Genomic DNA, 23151 nt, shown 5'->3' with positions numbered 1-23151 from the left:
AATTTATCTGGTCAAGATTTAGCCTGGCTTACTTAAAAACAGCAAGCATGTTACAAGGAGTCTTAAATACTACCAAAGCAATAATGTCTAGACTATGAACCGAAGGTAATTACATATCTAGCACTGAATAGGAAACATTTAGGAAATTCTGTTGTCCATCCATACTGAATCGCAAAAGGAATGCAGATAAGGTATTCCCCCCCCCCCAAGATTTTCTCTTAGCTTCTTTTCCAGGGAGAAAGGAAAAAAGACTAATACCTAAGCAACTGCTTAAACATTAAATATAATAAGTGAGCCTTTGTGCATTTCGAATCTTGTTCTATTCCCAATGTTTCTCCCTTAATTTAACTTTGAATACAATAAATAAAACATTTTAGGAAATAACAGACTTGCTCTTTGTTAAAACAAGATACCAAAATGTACACAAACATGACATGTAATGTGGGTACAAAATGAATTAATTAAAATCCTTAGGTTTATGTGTTTTATGTACGGAGTATATTTGAAAGAGAAAACCATTTGAAAAGCAGGGATTAAGGATATTGATGTGTGATTTTAGTAACTTTGAGCTAGCTAAAGAGGAAGGCTGGAAGCAGGGTAATAGCTGCCTGCAGATTTGTGGCTATTGGCATGCTGCCTGAATGAAAAAGAACAAGTTCAGATAATATAGGACCCACCATCTTGCAACTGGCTTTCACTAGTCGGGACGAGAATGGGTCAGACTTTCATTTCATGTGGGCCACTTACATGCCTACTCTGCATGGCCAGGTGAGACTGACAGAAAAGGTAAATGAAACAATATTGAGACCTTGTTGTACCTCAATACTTTGATGTTCCTTTTTGTTCTCCTCACTTGGACAAGACTTCTGTTCCTGCTGAGCTTTCATTGTGGTTTTGAATAAGCCCAGGCATTTTGTAGTGATTGACCCTCTTGACTTTCCCTTTCAACTTCCTTTTAACCAATGCCTTTGTTTTGAGGAAGTTTCCTCTTTTGTAATCAAATGTGATGGTGTTGGATTTTCTTGGCAATTATCTATGCATTGGTAACCCTCTATATATCGGTAATCCCTCCTGTTTTAGTTTGGCTTGGTGCTGCAAAATAAAGGACCAGGGAGTAGCAAAATGGCTGCGAGTTCCCCTCTGGGATCTCGCATGCTTGTGCAGTCTGCTCTTGTCTTTGTCAACCAGGCCAGGAATATAGGAATATATGCAGTACTGTACTGTATATTCCTATCAGGCAATTCATAGAGGACATTATGCATTGTTTAGGCTACAGTCCTATACATACTTAAGAACAAGTCTAATTGAACTCATTGGAGTTTACATCTGAGATGTGTATAGATACTTGTTAGAAATGGATACCTATGTAAAATTCTAGACACTTTCTAGAAGTCAGACATAGCCCCCTATGCAATTGTGAAATTGAATAATTTAAAAATAAATAAAATATATAATGGCTATAAGCGGGCCTGGACAAACTTGGAGTTTGTAAAATTGGTTTGTGGATTACGATGCTAATTTAATAAAGTAAATAACTTTTGAAATTCCCATTAAAGCTGCTGTTGATGATGATAGATATGCTGCCCACCTGACAGGGTTACCCCAGCTACTCTGGGCAGCTTCCAACAAATTAAAACACAGTAAGACATCAAACATTAAAAACTTCCTTATACAGGACTGCCTTCAGGTGTCTTTTAAAAGTCGAATAGTTGTTTATTTCCTTTACATCTGATGGGAGGGCATTCCATCTTACTGTCTGCCTCACATTCTGTATACCCTGAAAGCTACCAAGTACATGTACAACCATTTAAAAAAATGCTTAATCTTTTAATTTGGAAACTAACATATTACTCCACAGAGTGGGTGCCTGTAGCTTTGCTTCTTGCAGTGAGGGAACCGCTAGAAGGCCCTTTGCGCTGGACCTCAGTGTCTGGACAGAACGATGGGGGACGAGACGCTCCTTCAGGTATACTGGGCCGAGGCCATTTAGGGCTTTAAAGGTCAACACCAATGGAGCCCCCTTTAGCCGCGCCACAGTTTAAACAGCATCAGCCACACACACCCCAGACAAAATTTGCTGAATTTTTGATACATTATGCAATATTCTACTTTGGAACTTTCAGTCTTACACTTGTTGTATATCTTATCCCTGACATTTCTACAAGTTGTAATGCAAGCTTTCCAGAGTGATCCCAGAGTTCTGCCAAAGCTATCCCAAGATAAATTTGGGATTAAAATATTGCAGGAAGAAATGTAATTTTCTAAGCACGGTTGTGTTATGTTAAAACTTTCCTTTATAAATATCCTTCAGGACAGAGTTAATTTACCTGTCTGTCTTGGTTTTCAGGTGTTTGGCAAAAATATGTAAGTCCTTTATTCCTCAGCTTAATACACTGCATAAATATGCAATGAAACTTTTCTGTAATAAATGAAAGGGAGCTGGGAATGGTTTGAAAAACCCACAGGAACAATTTAGTATAAAACAGGCTATCAGATCTAAACATTTCTCTGTTCTTTGTCATGCAGATAACTCACTGTCTCTGAAGGGACCTCATTTCTTAACTTTTTGAGAGCCAAGTGATTGAGGAAAGGCCATTACAAGCAGAAAGAAAGAAGTCCTCTTGCAAAAATAGGAGAAAAGAGGAGCTGAAAGAAATGTAAGTGTTTCAGTGAACCTTTCTTAGCTAGTATTGAGTACTTAATATTGTCCATGGTATAGTATAACTTACTCTGTTAATTCACTTATCAATTCTGTCCCATTTGTGAATGACAATCAGCAAACTTCTTTGTCAATTGGGACAGAATAGGCAGAAGGGAGGTATAGAAGCACTTTCCTCCACAATGCACTGGTGACCCCAAAATTCTGGACAGTCTGTCCCTGATGCGCTGTTTGTCCCCCTATTCCCCATTCATTTTTTTGTCTTCTGATATTGGACTAGATTGAATTCCTGCCTGTTCGTTCCTTCATATGAATGTAGAGGAGGAATTCTAGCTGAACAGAAAAAAATTATGTGGAAGTTTGCTGCTTGGGACAGGATGAATGATTTTAGAACAAGCATTCCTCCTGAAAAAATTGCACATCTCAAGTTCACAGGAAAATTTGAAAACTGTGCAGGGGGAGAAACATTCATATCCCTAATTTCTGCTAGAAAGCTGGAGAAGGGAAGCAAATAATTTTGCCCGTACTTTATATTGGCAAATTTTCACACCTTTTCCACAAGAGAATATTAATATTATGCTTGGCAATAAGCCCAGGCCTGTAGGTGAAGATGTGGGCACTGGAAAGGGGAAATGATTTAATTTACTTTGTTGGTGATCACTGGTGCTGAAACCTTCATCTCATCCAGAACACTGCTTCTCTTGACTTTCAGTAATCTGTGTCTAATTAGTTACAATGTTTTGCTCCTAATGGAACATTTTAGATTACATAAAGAGAGGACTTGCATTTTCATTTCCTAATCGGAACTAAAACCAAACATTGCAACCCAGTCAGTAGTGAAAGAAGTACTATTTGTACAAAATTATTTAGATACACCTCTTGAATCTCATAGTGAAATCATTCCACATCAAAACTTAAAGAGTTAGTTCACTCTGATTCTTCTGTTAATGCTTTTATATCTTTAAATTTTGAGAGCACGTAGGACTTTTCAGATTATTCCATTTCTTACAGTGAAGGTTGTATACCTAGATGTGTGCATAATGATGTGTATATATTTATGATAATATTTAGGGCTGGGCGATACCTAATTTTCAACATTGCGATATATCACCAGTTAAACATTGTGATATACCGCTATATCACAATGTCTAAAATAAGGATGGAACTATGCAGAGGTGATTGGCAATATTTGGTTTGTTTTCTCCACACCCAGTTCAGAAATATCAAGCCCATTTTACATATGAAAGTACTGAGACCGAGTTATGGCAGGTTCCGCAAAATAATGTACCAAGTCTATGACTGAGTATGGATTTGAACATAGGTCCAATATATTCATCCTTCAAATTACACATTTCTAAAATACGCTTATCTCAAAAATGAAAGATCTTTATTTTTTCATTCTTGCGGACAAGTAGAAGTTTGATTATGAATTGGTACCAGCAGGTAGGACCTGCAGTGCAGTATTGCCATGTATCTCTACTTGCTAATAGAAGTGCTTCTGTTTTGAAATTTCAGGCGCCCTAAGCAAGAACTTAGTACTGTCAAGCCTTACAGTGAGATTCAGGAATGAAAATAGAAATAATTTCACATGTACCCCACAAACACTACCTGATGAGCATTTTATAGCAGTATAATGTGGAGAATGGGAAAGGGAATAGGGAGTCATTTCCCCTTTCTTAACTTTGCCATACTCATGGTCTAAACAAACAACCATAAACCACACCTACCCTGGTTTACCCATTGCAGGAACAGACACTTTAATATTCTGTGTCTCAGACTACTATCAACTGTAGACTTAATCTGTGTGATTTCATACCTTGCTTTTTCCTCTCCTCTATGGTCTGAACTGGAACTTCACTGTTCATATGGATGTTAAAAAGCATGGGAGACTAAATGAAATCCTGCAGAATGCCATAGCGCAAATGCCAAGAATCTGAGCAAAAGCCTCCCAGACTTGGAGATAGATGCAGAACTGCTGTAACAGTGTTTCCAGCTCCCAATCTCCAGTCACTCCAGGAGGTCAGTGGTATCAGCTGCTCCATCTGGGCCAACTTTTAAACGCCTGCTGGAAACTTTTCTAATCCACTAGGCCAGGCATGTCAAACCTGCGGCCCTCCAGATGTTTTGGACTACAATTCCCATCTTCCCCAACCTCTGGTCCTGCTAGCTAGGGATCATGGGAGTTGTAGGCCAAAACATCTGGAGGGCCGCAGGTTTGACATGCCTGCACTAGGCCTATGCAGGCAATTAGGAGCACACCCACCACAATGCTCTATTGATGTTTGATTTTTAATTTCCTCTTGCTTTTATGATATTATTGTTTGGTTTTTATTGTTTGGTTTTATGTTGTTGTACACCTCTGTGATACATTTTCATGATACAGCAGTAAATGTGTTAGTAAATGGATACAGTATTTCCCCACACACAAGTTGTTAGTTTGAGTGACGTAAGGCTGCTTTGGTGCTAAATCCAGGCTTCCTGAAGCAAGATTGAAATGGGTCTAGATAATCAGCTTCCTCCAGACATACTTTGTGTCTGGTCAACCACCACAATCTCAGTCACCTTGTCCCTCCAAAAGGAATGTTAGCACACTGCCAATAGCTATCAATGCACCCTTGGGACCATGGAGGGGATATTTTGCCACCTCTTTCAAGACCAGTGGTTCCCAACAGGTAGTCCACGGACCCCCAGGGGTCCGCGAGCTATGCCAGAGGGGTCCGCAAGATGCTATTAGAATAAAAAATATATTAAGTATATTTCGTATAATAACAGATTTTTTGTTCTGGCCGCTTCCTGCAGGAGCAGAGTCTAGCGCAAAACTAGAATTAGATAGAGGCAGTGGTTCTGCTGTATGCCGTTAGGTAGCGCTTTACAAACACTACTGTTTTGCAAAGAGGCAGCGCGTGCATTCTACTAACGCTCACCTCCCCAAGATGCTTTGCGCGCGTCGGCTTCATTTGTGTGCTCCATTCCCCTCCCTCCTCCCTGGCGCGCGTTGCCTCTTTGCCAAAACAGTAGTGTTTGTAAACAAAGCATTGTTTTTCGTGGAAGCTACAGTTCGCGTAGTTAAAAATGGCTCTCAGTTTTTAATTTTAGGATTAGGAATTAATGGGGGTCCTTGTCACAATAGCGGCTCGATGAGGGGTCCTCGAGAAAATTTTGTTGGGAACCCCTGTTCAAGACAATAGACATTACACCTTTCTGTAAAGAGGCACTAACTTCCCCTTCAGTCCACCCAGTCAATCCTTCCTGGCTAACACTTACAGGCCATGAATGACAAGGGTCAGGGAGAAAGTGCGGTTGTCCAGACCCCTTCAAGTGTCCTCTCCACATCCTTGGGACTTCAGTAACTTAAATTGATCCAACAAAAACTAAACTTCATAATGCTCTGGACATTTCCAATGGAGCTTCATCCACTGTAGCATCAAATTCCGAGCAGATGCGAGTGATGGTGATATACAGTAGATTGCATAAAGATTGACAGACTAATATTGAGGATCTGATGCCTTTTTTGGTATGTGTGGGGGGGGGAGCATGCAGTATTTTTTATTATTGCATTTAGTAGAAGCTGTAACTTTTTCTTGTTGATTTGAAATCAGATAAAATATTGGTTAGGAGGATCTTCGTATTCCGTCCCCCAAACTCCCATGTTGATGAACTCAAAAATATGTTTCATTGCATATTCCTGACGATGAAGTCTATAAGTCAAATACACTGTGGAACATGTGTTTGTAGAAAATCTAAACAAGCATTTCATGTGCACATCATACTGTTTTGTAAAATTTATTCTATTGTCTTAACTATCCTGCTGAATGAAAAAGTGCTGGATTCCAGTTCTGTGGATAGTGGTGGTAGAGTAGCAGCATGGGTTTCTCTTGCCTAGGTACTTTGACAGTTTAGGATACTGAGAATAAAGAAATTACTGCCAATTCATTTTATGTTATCTTAAAATTGTACAGTGCTTTGTAAACACAGATGAATTAGGCATCACAACCTCCTGCCCCGTGTTAAAACAGCATAAGTCATTAGCAGTGCTGCAGAAGAAGAATGAAATCTCTTTTAACAATATGTTAGCTCAGCTGCCTGTTCCACACTCTGTGCAATTTACTTAGTGCAGATTCATTTGCATCCATTTTGCCCACATTTGTATTGACTTCTAGAAATTCAAAGCTGGTTTCATATTACAGCTACCACATGGACAGCTTTTTTGCATGGTAAGTTTTTAGTGTATATTGATGCATCAAATGGATTGGGCTCTTTGCCTCCAACCTTCCCACCCTAAGAAGGTGATAAGCATCCTGTCAGCTGCACTCACCATTACCCACAATCCACTTCCCCCCTGAAATACTGCTTTTTCATGTGGTTTCCCCAAATCTAGTTTCACTCTGACTTCAAAATTGTCAAAGGAAGGGCTACAAATGCTAAGAAAGAGTTTAAACATCAGCTCTGTGATGTGTTCACTTAGACTTTTCCTCTCTTATTTGGAAATAAATCACATTTCATTGGGAAGATGTATAGATAGGATCATTGCTGCAGCCACAGGATGGTGATCTACGCTGGGCAGGGGGCGTGGCGTCAGAGTAGGAGGGCCAAAAGCTTCACCAGTAGGATTTGGGGTATCTGGAAGTGGTAGTAGTGGTAGTGGGAAACTATGCTTAGAGAGCAGGCGGAGTAGAAACAGGATTTGCAAAATCAAATGGAAAATGCAGTGAGAAAAACTGCTTTACAGCTTTTAATGTGTACGTACCCTAAGTGTCTTCCATGTGGTATGTAGATCAGCCCTAACACATTCTACTGAACGAATTAAAAAAATCCTTCCAGTAGCACCTTAGAGACCAACTAAGTTTGTCACTGGTATGAGCTTTTGTGTGCATGCACACTTCTTCTGATACACACGAAAGCTCATACCAATGACAAACTTAGTTGGTCTCTAAGGTGATACTGGAAGGATTTTTTTTTTTTGACTACAGCAGACCAACACGGCTACCTACCTGTAACTATACTGTACGGAACATGGTGCAGCACCCCTTAATATTCTGAAGCAGCCTTTTTTCCTCACTTAAAGCAACACCAGCACGAGGTATAAAGACATCTTGGAAACTTTGGTCACAGAGTTCAGTGTAGCAGTCAAGCCATAATCAGAGGAAGTTTTGTGATAAAAGCAAAAGAGTATGAACAAAGGGTACCATATGAGCCTGAAATTTAGATGGGGAGGCATTTCTAATATCCAGAATGGTGGCCTATCGTCGTAAATAATTTTCATTTCAGGATTTCAGGATGTGTGGATCTCATTTGCAATTTATTTTATATCGTCATAAAGAGACTAGCCAGGCAGCAATTAAAAGTACAGTATTATGATGTAATAATACAGTTTAATAGTACAGTACATAAGGCCAAAGTTGGTATTTATTGTAAGCTCATAATGAAGCTTCAAAATGCTATCTCTGATATCATGCTAACTGGCTGAGAGTGTCCTTCACAAAACAAAATGCAGCAGGTGATAATTGTGCAGCACTGCATTTGCCCAAGTGGATGATGAAATGCTTCTTGCAGCCACTATCTATCAGTTAATAATAGTACCCTACTGTAGCTTCTAGAAGCCTTGCCCAGTACAGTTCATAAAGGTTATCTGTTGGTGAAGCCCTAAGCTCCAGGTATAATAACTATTCTTAGGCCCATCCCATTTCACCGCCTGAGGCAAAACTGGAATGTGCTACCTCCTGCTGCCACGCCACCTCCGGAACATCCCGCTTCTGGCTGAACTTGGTGAGAGGGGGAACATTCCACAAGGCCTTGCTGTGCCCCAGAATGCAGCCCCTCCCACCAAAACATGGGGAGAGGGGGGCATTTTGGTGATGGAAGCCTGAGGCAGCTGCTTCACTGCACGCAATGCACTGGCTGGTTCTGATTATTCCCAACTAGTTCAATAGGCAATTTTGTACAGTGGTACCTCTACTTACGAATAACTCTACTTACGAATGGAGCTCCGTCCGCCATCTTGGGTGTGGTTTAGATAGGATAGGATTTTTTCTACTTTCTACTTACGAATTTTTAGATAGGGTTGCTTCTACTTACAATTTTTTTCTCCCAATGCATTCCTATGGGATTTGACCAGGTTAGTGTAGGTGATAGGGCTCAGGATAGGCCAGCTCAGCGGGATGCAAGAACTTTAGACCCAGTGAATCAGAGGCCACTTCTGTTCTATGTGTTCCCCACCACTGGAATGCCTCATTTTGGGGCTTAATGCTAGCTACTGCTGTTTGGAAACACCACACCATACCACCACTGGTAGAAATATGCCGGTGTAGATTTCCATGGACCTAATCCTAACCTTATTCAGCCAGCAGATCTGGGGCTAAGGATTGACTTGTAAATTTGTATATGCATGTATTATTTCAATATTGTTACAGATCTAGAGTTAGTAAACATTAGAAATTAGTAAAATGGTAGAATTCATATAATATTTAGGACATTGAAGGACAGTTCTCCTGAACTGTGCCAAACATGGAAATCCCTGGGTTTATCCTATGCAAACAAGCCTGGCCAGGATGGTTGAATGCAAGCCATGATGAAACAATGGCCAGGCATCTACACATCACAGAGGTTTCCTTGGGTCTGTTGAAAACAAGAGTTGTCATGCTTACTGTGGGCAGAGAAAGGTTTAGGATTGGAAACAGGAGGGGCAAGCTGTGCCCACAGTGGGGAACACAGAGGCTTGCAGCAAGCGTTCTGGGAACAAGATGGAGGAAATAGGTAGAAGTCCATGTGTTCTTTTGAAGGTCAGAACCATCTTGGTTGGTTGACTGAAAGCTGGCTGGGACAGAGACATGGAGATGTCTTGGAATCTGATGCTGTACTGCAGGCATCCCCAAACTGCGGCCTTCCAGATGTTTTGGCCTACAACTCCCATGATCCCTAGCTAACAGGACCAGTGGTTGGGGAAGATGGGAATTGTAGTCCAAAACATCTGGAGGGCCGAAGTTTGGGGATGCCTGCTGTACTGCATCTTGACACCCAACGGAAATGCGACCCTGGGTAAGCTCCTGGACCCCCCTCAGCAGAAATTGGGCGTGGTGCACAACTTTCCTAACAATATTGTATTAGCATTTCAAAAGTTTATTTGTGTTTGAAACTTTGCTATATTATTGGATACATTTTTACATTATTTTAAGTAAATATAAGTACCGTAAGTATATGTTTGTATTGCCAGGAAGTAGACAGGATTTATATGAGGAAATGGAAACTTAGATGTTGATTGCTACTCTACCATTTACATAAGCCCATCTTCAACCAAAAGGATATAAAAGACGGCAGCATCACAAATACTGTAGATAAGATGTGTAATTGCAGAAGCCATCTGCTCTATGGGGGGGGGGGTGTTTGTGTATTTTATTAACACCAATAATGTTAAACTAATTAACAGAGATCTCACAAAGCAATGCAGATCTTAAATATTCCTGAACAGAAAAATAGATGGGTTTAATGAGAAAGCTGTACAAATGGTTTTTGTTTTAACCCTATAGTACTATTGTTGTTTGAAACCCCTAATTCCAAACATGAGCACTAGTTACCATAGACTTCTTTTTATTCCCAGTTACTCCAAATAATTACAAAGTTACTGTGATGTTGAAATCAGTGAATAGTTTACTTAATCCCACTGATAACAGTGGGTCTACTCTTGAGTAGGTATCCTCTGATAATTTCAGCAGTTTATTCATTTTTGCAGTTGTTGATAGTAGGAAGAGAAGCTCAATTTCCAAATACCTAATATAAGGTCTAAGGTGTAATGTGTTGAAGACTGAGATTAAGATAAAGGAGGGACTGGATTATAGATGAGGGCTAAGAATGCTGTAAAAATCAACAAACGAGAATCTAGATACAAACATTAGCAATAAGTTGAGATTGCATAAGATGGAAGTTTCCAGAGAGAACAGAAATAGAAACTCTCATTTGTTCAGGATGTCTGTTCATGAATGAAAGTCGACACATGTTTAAAACATGTACTGTATATGCATGTCTACTAATGTCAGATAAGGATGTACAGTAGCACCTTGGCTTACGTTACCCTCGGGTGATGTAAACTTTGGGTTGCGAAAGCGGCAAACCCAAAGTGTTTCGCCATGTGCAAACCTCAGGATCCTACCAGACTGGATCCCGTCTGCAACAGGAGGTACCACTGTATAGGTTTGCATTTTTTTTTAGCTTTTAGCTGTACTGATATTTCATGGTAGTATTCTTATGTGGGTAATTGTACTATTTTAAGAAGCTAGGTTAAAATTAAAATATCCAGAGGGAAAACACCTCATTGTTGTTCTTCCATATGTATTGCAGAAATCATTTAGTAATAACTGTATTCTCATAAGTTTGTGGGTGCCACACACTTGTATTTCCTGGACCCAGCGAGTTTTAGAAGATAATTAAGCTAGGCTAGCTTCCAATGCTCAGGTGATCACCTGGGTGATGGGCCATTAAGAGAAACATGGAAAGAAGATGGGCCATTAAGAAAGCAAAAGAAAGGGGGCTTTGTGCCAGATGACAAATGGGTGGAGCCCCTCCTCTGGCTCTCTGAAAGACAAGGCTGAGTTTTTGTGTTGAGAGTTTGCTGTAATGCAACCTAGAAGTAAAGCTGCAGGCTGGAAAACCAGAGAGGCAGAGCTCAATGTTTGATTTCTCCTTGCATTCAAGGCTGCGGCTATGGGACAAACAAGGAGTCTTAATGCTGTGAACCCCTTGTATATATGTGTACATAAACCATATATCATAAAGACACCACAGTCTCTGCTGTACCTCATTCTGAAAAGGAAGCAGAGACCCAGGGTAAACGCCTGGAACCCCTGGACTCTTGCACTGCTTGGAGATTGGTGACGTGCAACACTATGATAAAGGGAAGGGAGAGTCCTGGCCAGTGCAGTTGGTAGAGCATGAGACACTTCATCTCAGGGTTGTGAGTTCGAGCCCCACATTATGCAAAAGAATCATGCATTGCAGGGGATTGGACTAGATCAGGCACCCCCAAACTGTGGCCCTCCAGATGTTTTGGCCTACAACTCCCATGATCCCTAGCTAACAGGACAAGTGGCCGGGGAAGATGGGAATTGTAGTCCAAAACATCTGGAGGGCCGAAGTTTGGGGATCCCTGGACTAGATGATGCTTGTGGTCCCTGCCAACTCTATAATTCTATGACTCTGTGATTCTATTTTATTTACTTAACAAAATGCATATGCTGTAGATAAAACCTAAGCAGTTTACAATTATGAGACAAGAGAAAACAAAACAAAAAGGTAGGTACTCAAGATATGGCCTGCACAGGAATATAGTTGTTTGGAAGGTTTTCCCTAGCTTGACTAATTTAGAGCTCTATTGGGTTTTGAATGCTGATATTCCTAGTTTCTCTTTATATTTCTGTAGGATGAATATAACCCATCCTAACTCTTTTTGCGATCTGAGGCACAATGCATTCACTAAAGACAGCTAGTTTACATGGCACACTTTAGCTTCCTGTCCAGGGATACTATGCTGGTTGCCTTTACTGTAGAGTTTTAATTTAACTGATGAAAGTTAATGCCTACAATCATCTCCATATTGATTGTTTCCCTTCCTTCTGATTGTTGGGCAAAATGTCAGCAGAACTCTTGGCTCTGTTTCATATGCAAAATGTAAGAAAAGTAGGTTAGAAGGAAATGACCTTTGTTAGTTCAAGAAAGGCTGCTGGTGCCAGCTGGGTGAGAAACTAGAAAGGTATACTGTATACAGAACTGTAGAGAATCTCTGGTGACTTAGTTACTTACGCAACTTTTAGTGTTTTGTCAGTAGCATAAGTTTTAAGACACATGAAGTATTTCCAGGAAGTTTGCAAGCTGATGGCATTGTAAATATTTAAGATGATTTAAAAGGTTGTTCCCTATTCAGTGTTTGTAGAGGATTAAGTGCTTATATTGCCTCAGGATATTTTTTGTTTTCCCTCAAAAAGATCTACTAAATGCAGAAATTGTGCTGCTAAAACATTTGGTTGGCACAGATATTTGCAAACCTAAAACTGCTGGAGCCAAACCTTTTCCAGTATTTACTTCGCAGTGTTGCACTTGCAATACAACTGCCCATCTGTGATCCTCGTGTGATGCTTTGCTGTCTTTGGCAGTAATGCAGATGGATTGCTTGAGGATGTATGTGGGAAGAAGGGAATGAAAGCCAGTGACACTGACAAGTGGCTCCCTCACTTTTAGATCCTTCATACGGTAACTTCACTGCTTGTGGTTGCACCATTCGAAATAAGTAATTTTTAATTTCTAGTAGCGCCTGTCTTCTCGTGCAAAGTGACAATTCTGTCCCGTTTTTACATTAAATATACAGCACCCAGTATTTTTAGGCAGTTTTATAAACCTTCTGAAGATACATTTAGAAAAATAAAGCTAAGCAGGATATGTTTAGAAAGGTGTTTCTGGCTACAGTTAGGAAAATAAAAGTATTCAGCACCAGGAAGCTGAATCTCAAATCCCAATCTCAAATTGGCAGCTGTAATTGGGTTCTGAAAAACATGTTCATAATTTCGTGAGGTAACACATCATTCTTTGAGAGGGCAATATATCTCATTTGCTATGGTTTGTGAGGACTTTAAAGAAAAGAAGAATGTGGTGGTGGGAGACTAGCTTCAGAGAAAATAAGTCCTGTGTATGACAAAAGTCATGGTTAACAGTAACACACACTATTGTGTTAAGCCCATCTATGACTACATCTGCACTATATAACCTGGGAACTGCAGTTTGAGTTGTGTCCCCTCACAGAGCTACAATTTGCAGTGTTCCCTAGGAAGAGGTATTGATGGTTATACCAGTCTGGAAGTTGTAGCTCTGTGAGGGGACAATTTTCAGCACCCATAACAAACCACAGTTCCCAGGATATATATATATTTAAGGGGGGAAGCCAGGAGAATTTAAAGTGGCATGATACAGCTTTAAATATATAGTACAGATGAGTCCTGGTTCTAAAAATCAGTTTAGATGGTATTTTACACACAGGTCTTTCTTTTGGGGCATTTAGGTATTAATCTAAGATAGAGTATCTTAATTTTCCTGTAGTGCAATATGCCTGCCAGTAATTTTGTATAATCGGCACAAGCAGTACAGCAGTGCTGCATCACAAAGTGTTTTACGGAGGTCAAAAGAAGATTCAGGACAATGCTGATGCAGGAGTAAGGTTTGATGCTGTAGCACTCCTCAGGCTCTTGAAAGCTGGAATGGCAGGTTAAAGCCATTCTCAGTGTCCATTTTGTGGCTGTAAGTGAAAAGGGAGTGTGGCATCAAGAGAATAAGATTGAAGATAACTTAAGTAAAATAAAATATTGTGTGGCGATGGTTATTTTTTTCATACATAGTATGTATTTTTTTGTACTTTTTGTACATAGTATGTGTTTTTGTATTGTAAATTGCCCAGTGATCCTTGGATGAAGGGCGGCATAGAAATTTAATAAAATAAATAAACAAATAATATATATCCTAAAGAATTTTAAGTCATGAATTTTTACACAACGATTTTAGTAAGTTATGTAGAAAATAACTGACAGGCATCAGAGAAGGATGAACTTTATTACTATACTTGCTTAGCATGGGGTACTATTGCCATTACCTTGTCCCTTGTACCTATCTCCTTAGGATGGTTTGAGTCTTACATAGACGGTATGTGTATGAAGACAGGAGATGGATGGGTTATATTGTGATGTTTACAAAGCCAGAAAAGGAAGCTAAGAACTTTGAAGTGTAAATAAGTGTGCAGAAATTATAAAACAAGATTCAAACACTGGGTACCAAGTCATGTAGAAAGGAATAACTTATCTCCTGTTGAGAGTCTTGTTCATGCATGAATCACTAAGAATCAGCCTTCTGGCAATGAGAGGAATTTGTTGTAACATTAACTGAGGGTGAACACAGATGACCAACTTACAGGTGATAAATGTGAGTAGGTTTATCCACTTATTAAATGTGTACTAAAACTGCAAGATACAAGTGACCACCATGGATGGATTTTGTTATTTTGCATGTGTGTAGGAAGATAAGGAGAGATGGCTGCCTCAAACACATGGAAGGTTATGGAGGAACGATAGATAATTGGTCACACTGGTTGTTTAACTTGCCTTTCACTGTATAATTGTTGCTTCCAAACAAATTCCAAACAAAGACATCAAGAAGAGGTGACAAGAATACACAGAGGAATTATACCAGAAAGATATGGAGGTCTCGTACACCCCAGGTAGTGTGGTTGCTGACCTTGAGCCAGACATCCTGGAGAGTGAAGTCAAATGGGCCTTAGAAAGCACTGCTAATAACAAGGCCAGTGGAAGTGATGATATTCCAGCTGAACTATTTAAAATTTTGAAAGATGATGCTGTTAAGGTGCTACACTCAATATGCCAGCAAGTTTGGAAAACTCAGCAGTGGCCAGAGGATTGGAGAAGATCAGTCTACATCCCAATCCCAAAGAAGGGCAGTTCCAAAGAATGCTCCAACTACCGCACAATTGCGCTCATTTCACACGCTAGCAAGGTTATGCTTAAAATTCTACAAGGCAGGCTTAAGCAGTATGTGGACTGAGAACTCCCAGAAGTGCAAGCTGGATTTCGAAGGGGCAGAGGAACTAGACCAAATTGCAAACGTGCTGGATTATGGAGAAAGCTAGAGAGTTCCAGAAAAACATCTACTTCTGCTTCATTGACTATGCAAAAGCATTTGACTGTGTCGACCACAGCAAACTATAGCAAGCTCTTAAAGGAATGGGAGTGCCTGATCACCTCATCTGTCTCCTGAGAAATCTCTATGTGGGACAAGAAGCTACAGTTAGAACTGGATACGGAATAACTGATTGGTTCAAAATTGGGAAAGGAGTACGACAAGGCTGTATATTGTCTCCCTGCTTATTTAACTTATATGCATAATTCATCATGCAAAAGGCTGGACTGGATGAATCCCAAGCCGGAATTAAGATTGCCGGAAGAAATAACAACCTCAGATATGCTGATGACACAACCTTGATGGCAGAAAGTGAGGAGGAATTAAAGATCCTTTTAATGAGGGTGAAAGTGGAGAGTGCAAAATATGGTCTGAAGCTCAACATAAAAAAAACTAAGATTATGGCCACTGGTCCCATCACCTCCTGGCAAATAGAAGGGGAAGAAATGGAGGCAGTGAGAGATTTTACTTTCTTGGGCTCCATGATCACTGCAGATGGTGACAGCAGTCATGAAATTAAAAGATGCCTGCTTCTTGGGAGAAAAGCAATGACAAACCTAGACAGCATCTTAAAAAGCAGAGACATTACCTTGCCAACAAAGGTCCGTATAGTTAAAGCTATGGTTTTCCCAATAGTGATGTATGGAAGTGAGAGCTGGACCATGAAGAAGGCTGATCGCCAAAGAATTGATGCTTTTGAATTATGGTGCTGCTGGAGGAGACTCTTGAGAGTCCCATGGACTGCAAGAAGATCAAACCTATCCATTCTGAAGGAAATCAGCCCTGAGTGCTCACTGGAAGGACAGATCGTGAAGCTAAGGCTCCAATACTTTGGCCACCTCATGAGAAGAAAAGACTCCCTGGAAAAGACCCTGATGTTGGGAAAGATGGAGGGCACAAGGAGAAGGGGACAACAGAGGACGAGATGGTTGGACAGTGTTCTCGAAGCTACCAACATGAGTGACCAAACTGCGGGAGGCAGTGCAAGACAGGAGTGCCTGGCGTGCTCTGGTCCATGGGGTCACGAAGAGTCGGACACGACTAAACGACTAAACAACAGGCAGAAGCAGGGAGGATATAAGTGAGAGAGTCAGAGAGTTGAGGGAGAGAGGGTTAGAATAGAGCTAGAGAGGTTAGCTATTGTGCTGAGTCTGAGAGAGAATTAAGAAGGGAATTTCAGAGTCAGGAGGACGTTGGGGGAACTAGTAGGAAAGGATAAGTTTAAGCAAATGTACCTGAGAAACTGAAGAATTTATTTGCTTGTGAGAACATCTTAAATAAACTTGTTTGGTTTACCTTTCACCTGACTGGGATCCAATATATGTGTACCAGTACAGTTACTGGTTGGTTGCAGCAAATGAGTATAAAGGCGTGGGAGGCTCTGGGTCAATAGACCGTGAAACGTCCGGGGGCTCTTTGCCGGTTTATCGTGCCACAGATCTGATCATATAACACTGATCTGACTGAACTGCATTGGCTTTCAGTTGGTTTGTGGGTTGAATTCAAAGTGCTGCTTTTGACCTATAAAGCCTTATATGGCTCAGGACCCCAGTACCTTAGGGACCACCTCTACCTGCATGAAAGTACCTGGATCTTTCTTTTGTCATCTGAGGCCCTTTGTTTGCCCTTCGAGGGAGGTATGGCGGTTGGCATCATGAGGACAGACGTCTTCGGTGGCAGCTCCCCAAGTGTGGAATGTTCTCTTCAGAGAGATTTGTATCATTATCAAACTTTGGGAACAAGGTAATGACATTCCTGGTATTTGGCTCCTAACTGGGGTCGTAATGCATGATTATATCTTAGCCTGTATCAGTGTTCATAGTTTAGTAGAGTGGGTCAGGATTCATCCTACTTACATTATTACATGATGAAGTTAATGATCTTTTATCTATTCTTGTTTAAAATTGTATATTCTATGTGCATTTGTAATTGAAAGTCACTTTGGAAAATATATACTACTATAACATAGTGGTTAAAACACAACTATGATTGTTTTCAGATTAGAAATAAATCTAAAGAAATATATGCTTTAGGAGTGGAAAAGATTACAGGAAATGTGGTTTGTCATACAGCTGTCGCATTACAGTGTTCAAACAGACCTTTACAGAGAATGTATTTCAACAAAACTCAAAATAATGGGCATAGTACAGTGAAACCTATGGCAATTTCATTTCTTTTTATTATATAGTAAATAGGGATAGAATCTTTGCAGATTCTTTTGACCTTAAAACCTATGAAAAAAATCATTCATAAGCTTAATTTTTTCCAAGTGTCAACACTCTTCCTTCTGTTATAATTACAGTGGTGTCACTAATGTAAGTTTGTTTCTCACATCATATTAAACAGTCACACAGAAACCACACTTAGACTAAAAAGTTCTTTGCATTCTCAATGTATGTGGAAAAATTTTCACACCAACTTCCTGTAACTCACACTCTAATATAAACTGTTAACCCCAACCTTGTTCCTTCAGCATGCATTCCACTAACAATGTATCACAAATTAAACTAGTTATACATTAATTTTGTGTTGGAGAGTAATTTGAGAGGTCATGGCTTTTGTTGTCCCATAAATTCTCAAATAAATTTCTTCTAGAAATATGTACTCCACCCTTCACTTGATGTCTGCATGATAGTTATATTGATTTTAAAGATAAAATAGGTTTTCTTTAATTTAAAGATCTCAAAAGACCAAACTTGACATTATGGTAATTGCACAAATGCAGATAACATTTTCTCCTTTCTTTTTTTTGTTATGTAAATAGCATTTGTGGGGAAGCCTGAGCAGCCTCATGACCATGAAGTTCGGGGTTAGGAGATGTAACATTTTCTCCCTGCCAGATAAAATGTCTTTTGGAAGCTGCTGTTTCCCCTTGAAATGCAACTTTCATTGGCATCAGTGGGAGCTTCCCTTGAATTGCAAACAGCAGCTTCTGGGAGGTGATATTTGTCAGGACCTTGACAGGGAGAGCAAGTTAAACTTCTTCATGCCACCTGCCATCATCACAAGCAGCCATGAAAAAGCCTGAGCAACCATTAAAATGGGTCCATGGGTGCATGAATTTCTGTTCATGCTGTTAATATCATGCTGTTAATATTTTCAGTACCGTAATGCTTGTACAGGCAATTAGCATTAGTTTATTTCTGGATGCCGTCTCTAACTAACACATAGATACTGCCGGGTGAAGACCAAGGAACTGCTGGTTCTCACATGAACCTAGTAAGTGGGAGCATCACTCAAATGTCTCCTCATATTGCTAGTTAAAATTTCAGTGCTTGGTGAACTTGATTTATACTGCCCTGAACAAACCTTGCCTCAGCTTTGCCGTTGTTCCATCCAATCCTTCTCTACTAGAAACTGTACTAGAGAGTCTTGAGCAACTCCTGCTTATCCCAAGGATCCCCTCGTTGAGTTATTGTTCTCAGTCACAAGTGGTTGAATAATTCTTGGAATGTAAAATAAGCCATCACCTCATTTCCTGCTCTCCAAGACCTCATTCAGTTTCAGCGAATTAATGACTGTGATTGACTTCTCCTGAAGAGTATCATGCAGTTGGGCCTTTTGCTCATCTCCTCAATATTATGAAGAACGTTTTTTGTTTGTAAATGTCAACACCTCAAAACTAGTAAAACTAGAAAAATATGTGTGTGTATATATGTGTGTTTTAGACTATTGAATACTTTTGGACTGAAATCATAACACACTTATCTGATAGTAAGTACCCATTGAACTAAATGGGGCTTCTGAGTAGAAAAGCATTTGTTGTTGTTGTTCAGTCGTTTAGTCATGTCCGACTTTTCGTGACCCCATGGACCATAGCACACCAGGCACTCCTGTCTTGCACTGCCTCCCGCAGTTTGGTCAAACTCATGTTCGTAGCTTCGAGAACACTGTCCAACCATCTCGTCCTCTGTCGTCCCCTTCTTCTAGTGCCCTCAATCTTTCCCAACATAGGAGTGCATTGTTAAAGAATTATAGCTATTGATTTTTATAATTATTTTGAAAGCTAAGACACTGACAGGTTCAGGGTTGTATGAATATAACTCAAACCATTCTGCCATTCATTCACACTTTCATCTGGTATTTTCCATTCTGTTGCATCTTTTGGAACAGCAGGATCTAGATACGAATGAATAATATGCATTGTAGAGCAATATACGTATCTATTTATACAGTGGTACCTCTACTTACGAATTTAATGCGTTCCGAACGCACATTTGTAAGTCGAAAAAAAATTGTAAGTCGAATCCCATAGGAATGCATTGGGAGAAAAAATTCGTAAGTCAAAGCAACCCTATCTAAAAATTCGTAAGTAGAAAAAATCCTATCTAAACCACATCCAAGATGGCGGACGGAGCTCCATTCGTAAGTAGAAACATTCGTAAGTAGAGGTACCACTGTATATAAAGTGTGAGATAGCTAGATGATAGCTAGCTAGCTAGATAGTATAGAACTAAATCAAAAAGCTTTCATAGCAAGAGTCCTTACTGTCATAAGGTTGAACAGGTGGGTAGAAGAAAATCTTACTAGTCCATTTTCATTGGATTTCTTTGACATCCCTTGCAAGGTATCAAGAGAGAAATTTGGATCTCATATAATTTGGTAACTACTCCCTTGGTGTTGGGACTCAATATTAAATAAAAATATTATTAGCCCTTGCCATCATAAAAACATCTGCCTTTTTATGAGTTAAATGGATTTAGAATTTTTGCTCTGAGCTGGAACTCAACGTTATAGGTCTTTGCCCGAAAGCAAATTCTTTTGTCATCTTTTGTTTAATCAGTTCAGCTAAGATTATAAGAAGCTTGGGGAGTTTTTTTTTTTTTACTAATTCTTCTTTGCACATTCCCGTGTTTGTAATTGCTTGTCCAGATACATATTCTATCCATTTAACACAGGAATCTAGATTAATGCATCTTGAGAACTGTTAATGAATTAGAAATAAGAGAGTGTGACTGTTTCCCACTTGAAAGCTTTAAACTGAGTCTTTAATCCAGGTGGTTAGAGATCTTTTCTTAATTTACCATGCTAGTGGTATGGTCCATGGGGTCACGAAGAGTCGGACACGACTAAACGACTAAACAACAACAACCATGCTAGTTGGTTCAATGTCTTTTATGGGGTGGAATGAATTAGAACATTTCAAACACTGGCAAAGAGTAAATACATTCAACAAATATTTTAAATGCAAACAACAAATAGTAACAACTAGGTAATAAGAGGATGCATTTAAAAGAAAAAAATCCAAACTAAGTATGGTGTGGATGAGAAGAGATATACAAGGATTCACAATTCGTTTATTAGTCTCACTTTCCAGTGTATTTCTGGATACTGGTGTGCCTATAATTTTTGAAACTGAAGACGAATGGATTGGCTTAAGACTCATAAAATGAAAACTTCTTTAATTGCTTGGAGACCTACTGTGCACTGATGCAAGGCAATCTCTCTCTCTCTGCAGAACTATTGCCTCTGGAGTAGTATTATCCCTGGTGGCCTTGAAACATGAAAACTCAGCCCAAGCTTAAACTTGGGTGTGCTACCCATGAATTCCTGTCAATACTAGGCTATTGGACTAAGTTCAGAATTACTTTCATTGGGGGGGGGGGATACTATGGAGTATAACTGGGCTACTCCTTCTGTGAAGGTAATTCCACGTTTCGCAGCTATTATTTGCTCAAGTGCCACCTTTGCTCAGTATATCTTACCTTTTGGTAAAATATGTTCTGCCATCTTCCCATGCATTGTCTGCTTTGTATAATTTGTGTCTTTAATGAGAAGTCATATCACTTGATTCCTATTTGTAGTGCTGTCTGCACATATTTTGTCAACTCAGCACTTTTGCCATAGAGAAACCTTATTTTCTTAGCAGTCAAGTCACAGTGTTGTACCTGAGAAAAAGGAACACAGCTCGGAGATAATGTATTCATAGCCTTTTGTAATTGCTGCTTGTTGGTACTTTGTGGGCATAGTTCACAATACGGTAGTTTGTTTGAAAAGAACACAACTCCCCCTTGTTTCAGAAATGTCACATCATTTTGCAACAGTTTAGGAGATCACCACCTCTTCTGTTTAGGTTTCCTAATGTAATCCCAGGTTTTGTTTAATTCTTAAATCACTTTATTCACAAATAAAATCAATTATATGGTACCAATGAAAATCCCCCCAGTTCAAATTCCAACATCAGAAGAGAGATTTCCCTCAGCTGATGCGATTTGCATTTTTTAAAAAACAACCCTCTGTAAATTCAAAGATCCACTTACATGTAGACACTTCCTTCCAACAAGATGTGCATAAGAATGCAGGTTTAGGATTGTAGCCTCATAACCCAATCCTAACCCATGGTTGTTGTTTTTTTAAGTCTGTATTGGCAGGTTGAGCGAGACTGAACTTCAGGAAGGGTAAGGATCTCAAATCCCCTACCGACTTAAGTGCATAAGAAGTTTTTCAGAGTGGCATTTAACTCTAGATAATTGGGAAGGCTGTAAAAGTTTGTATGATAGAGAGAGGGAGAGCCCAGTTCCCTTTTTAGCTTTTTGGTCTTCAGGTTCAAGAGGTGCTGATCTAACAATGGAAAGGCCCAACAGTAATTACCTGGTTGTCTATTTTTGAGTCTTCTCTAAAGTGTTCTGCTTCAGGATTTAAAAAGCAAATTAATAAGGGAGTAGTGTTAGGCAGGAGTACTTTCATTCTCTCCCTCTCTTTCTCTCGCGCTCTAGCTGCTTTAGTGAAAAGGCATGAAGCCTTAAATGCACAGCCAATTTATTTTATTGACTGGTTAAAATTTATATACCACTTGGCTGTAAAAAAACAAGCTCAAAGCAGTTTGCAGAAAGAATAAAACAATGAAATCATCAGTAAAAACAGTTAAAACAACAATTTAAAATATTAAAATCAATTTTAAAATGCACATTGCGGTTTTATGCAGATGCATTCAGTATCTTCAAATGTAATGGGACCTGGGGCCAGGCTAAGACATTTTGCTACCTGAGGCAGAGAAGATTCCTCCTCCCTTCCACTTACTTTAATAGTGGTAATGGGCCAACATCATCCACCAAACTGAGGGCAGTAGGCTTATGCAGCGCATGCATCTTCAGTCTTCTTTGCCTCATTGCTGCTGCCTGCCCCCAAGCATCTGGCACCTGAGATCGCTGGCTCACTCTGCCTAATGGTAGGGAAGGCTATCCTAACAAAGCAGAACATGCAAGGGCCCTGACAGAGATTTACTGCATATTTTCAAGACTGGGAGCACCAGCCATTTTGTATGGCCCATATGTTGTGTAGCCCCAATTGCACCAACCACAGGAAGATTTCCTTATGCACTTTTTGCATGTTGTTTCTTTATATTAAGTGATGCATTAGAACAATGGCTTGTTCAGGAAAGCTTTGCTATGTTTACAGTATTTGCAGTTTGGGTGTGTTTTTCTCTTGGGTTGGAATAACTATTATTTTAAATAAATGGTTAGCTTCTCATTTTATTTATCCTATTAAGTAAAGTTGTAAGACAATGACTAAGAGTGACACTTAAAAGTTGGTTTTTTTCTTGGTGTTAGTAAAAAAAGTTGTTTGCAAAGTTCAAGTTTAAACTTGTATGGTAAAAGATTTTTATTGCAATCATAATTTTTGTTTTACTTTTAATTTACCATTGTTTGTACACCTTGAGGGGGGGGGAAGAGATGCAACACTTCTGTAACATTAAGTCTGAGAAATAATTACACTTGGCAGTTTTTGTTTGCAGCAATGCACGAAATGCTGAAGGCTTTTGTACAGTTCAA

The 23151-nt window shown here is 39.6% G+C and overlaps 1 protein-coding gene across 7 annotated transcripts in view; it reads left to right on the top strand.

Moving 5' to 3' along the window:
- Positions 1 to 23151, top strand: part of FOXP2 (forkhead box P2) — a 356609-nt gene that overhangs the window by 40935 nt on the left and 292523 nt on the right. For 4 of the 7 annotated variants that reach the window (XM_060279589.1, XM_060279591.1, XM_035128702.2 and 1 more), the window contains exon 2: positions 2527 to 2657. The exons of 1 other annotated variant lie outside the window; for it this stretch is intronic. The gene's annotated coding sequence lies outside the window, so the exon portion shown is untranslated. Of the gene's footprint in view, positions 1967 to 2526; positions 2658 to 4539; positions 4679 to 23151 lie in introns of all 7 variants that reach the window. 2 more of the 7 variants (XM_035128701.2, XM_060279587.1) reach the window with 2 other exon arrangements.

Source organism: Zootoca vivipara, chromosome 10 (assembly GCF_963506605.1).
Source record: "Zootoca vivipara chromosome 10, rZooViv1.1, whole genome shotgun sequence".
NCBI lineage: Eukaryota > Metazoa > Chordata > Lepidosauria > Squamata > Lacertidae > Zootoca > Zootoca vivipara.
This window is presented reverse-complemented; position numbering and strand designations above follow the sequence as displayed.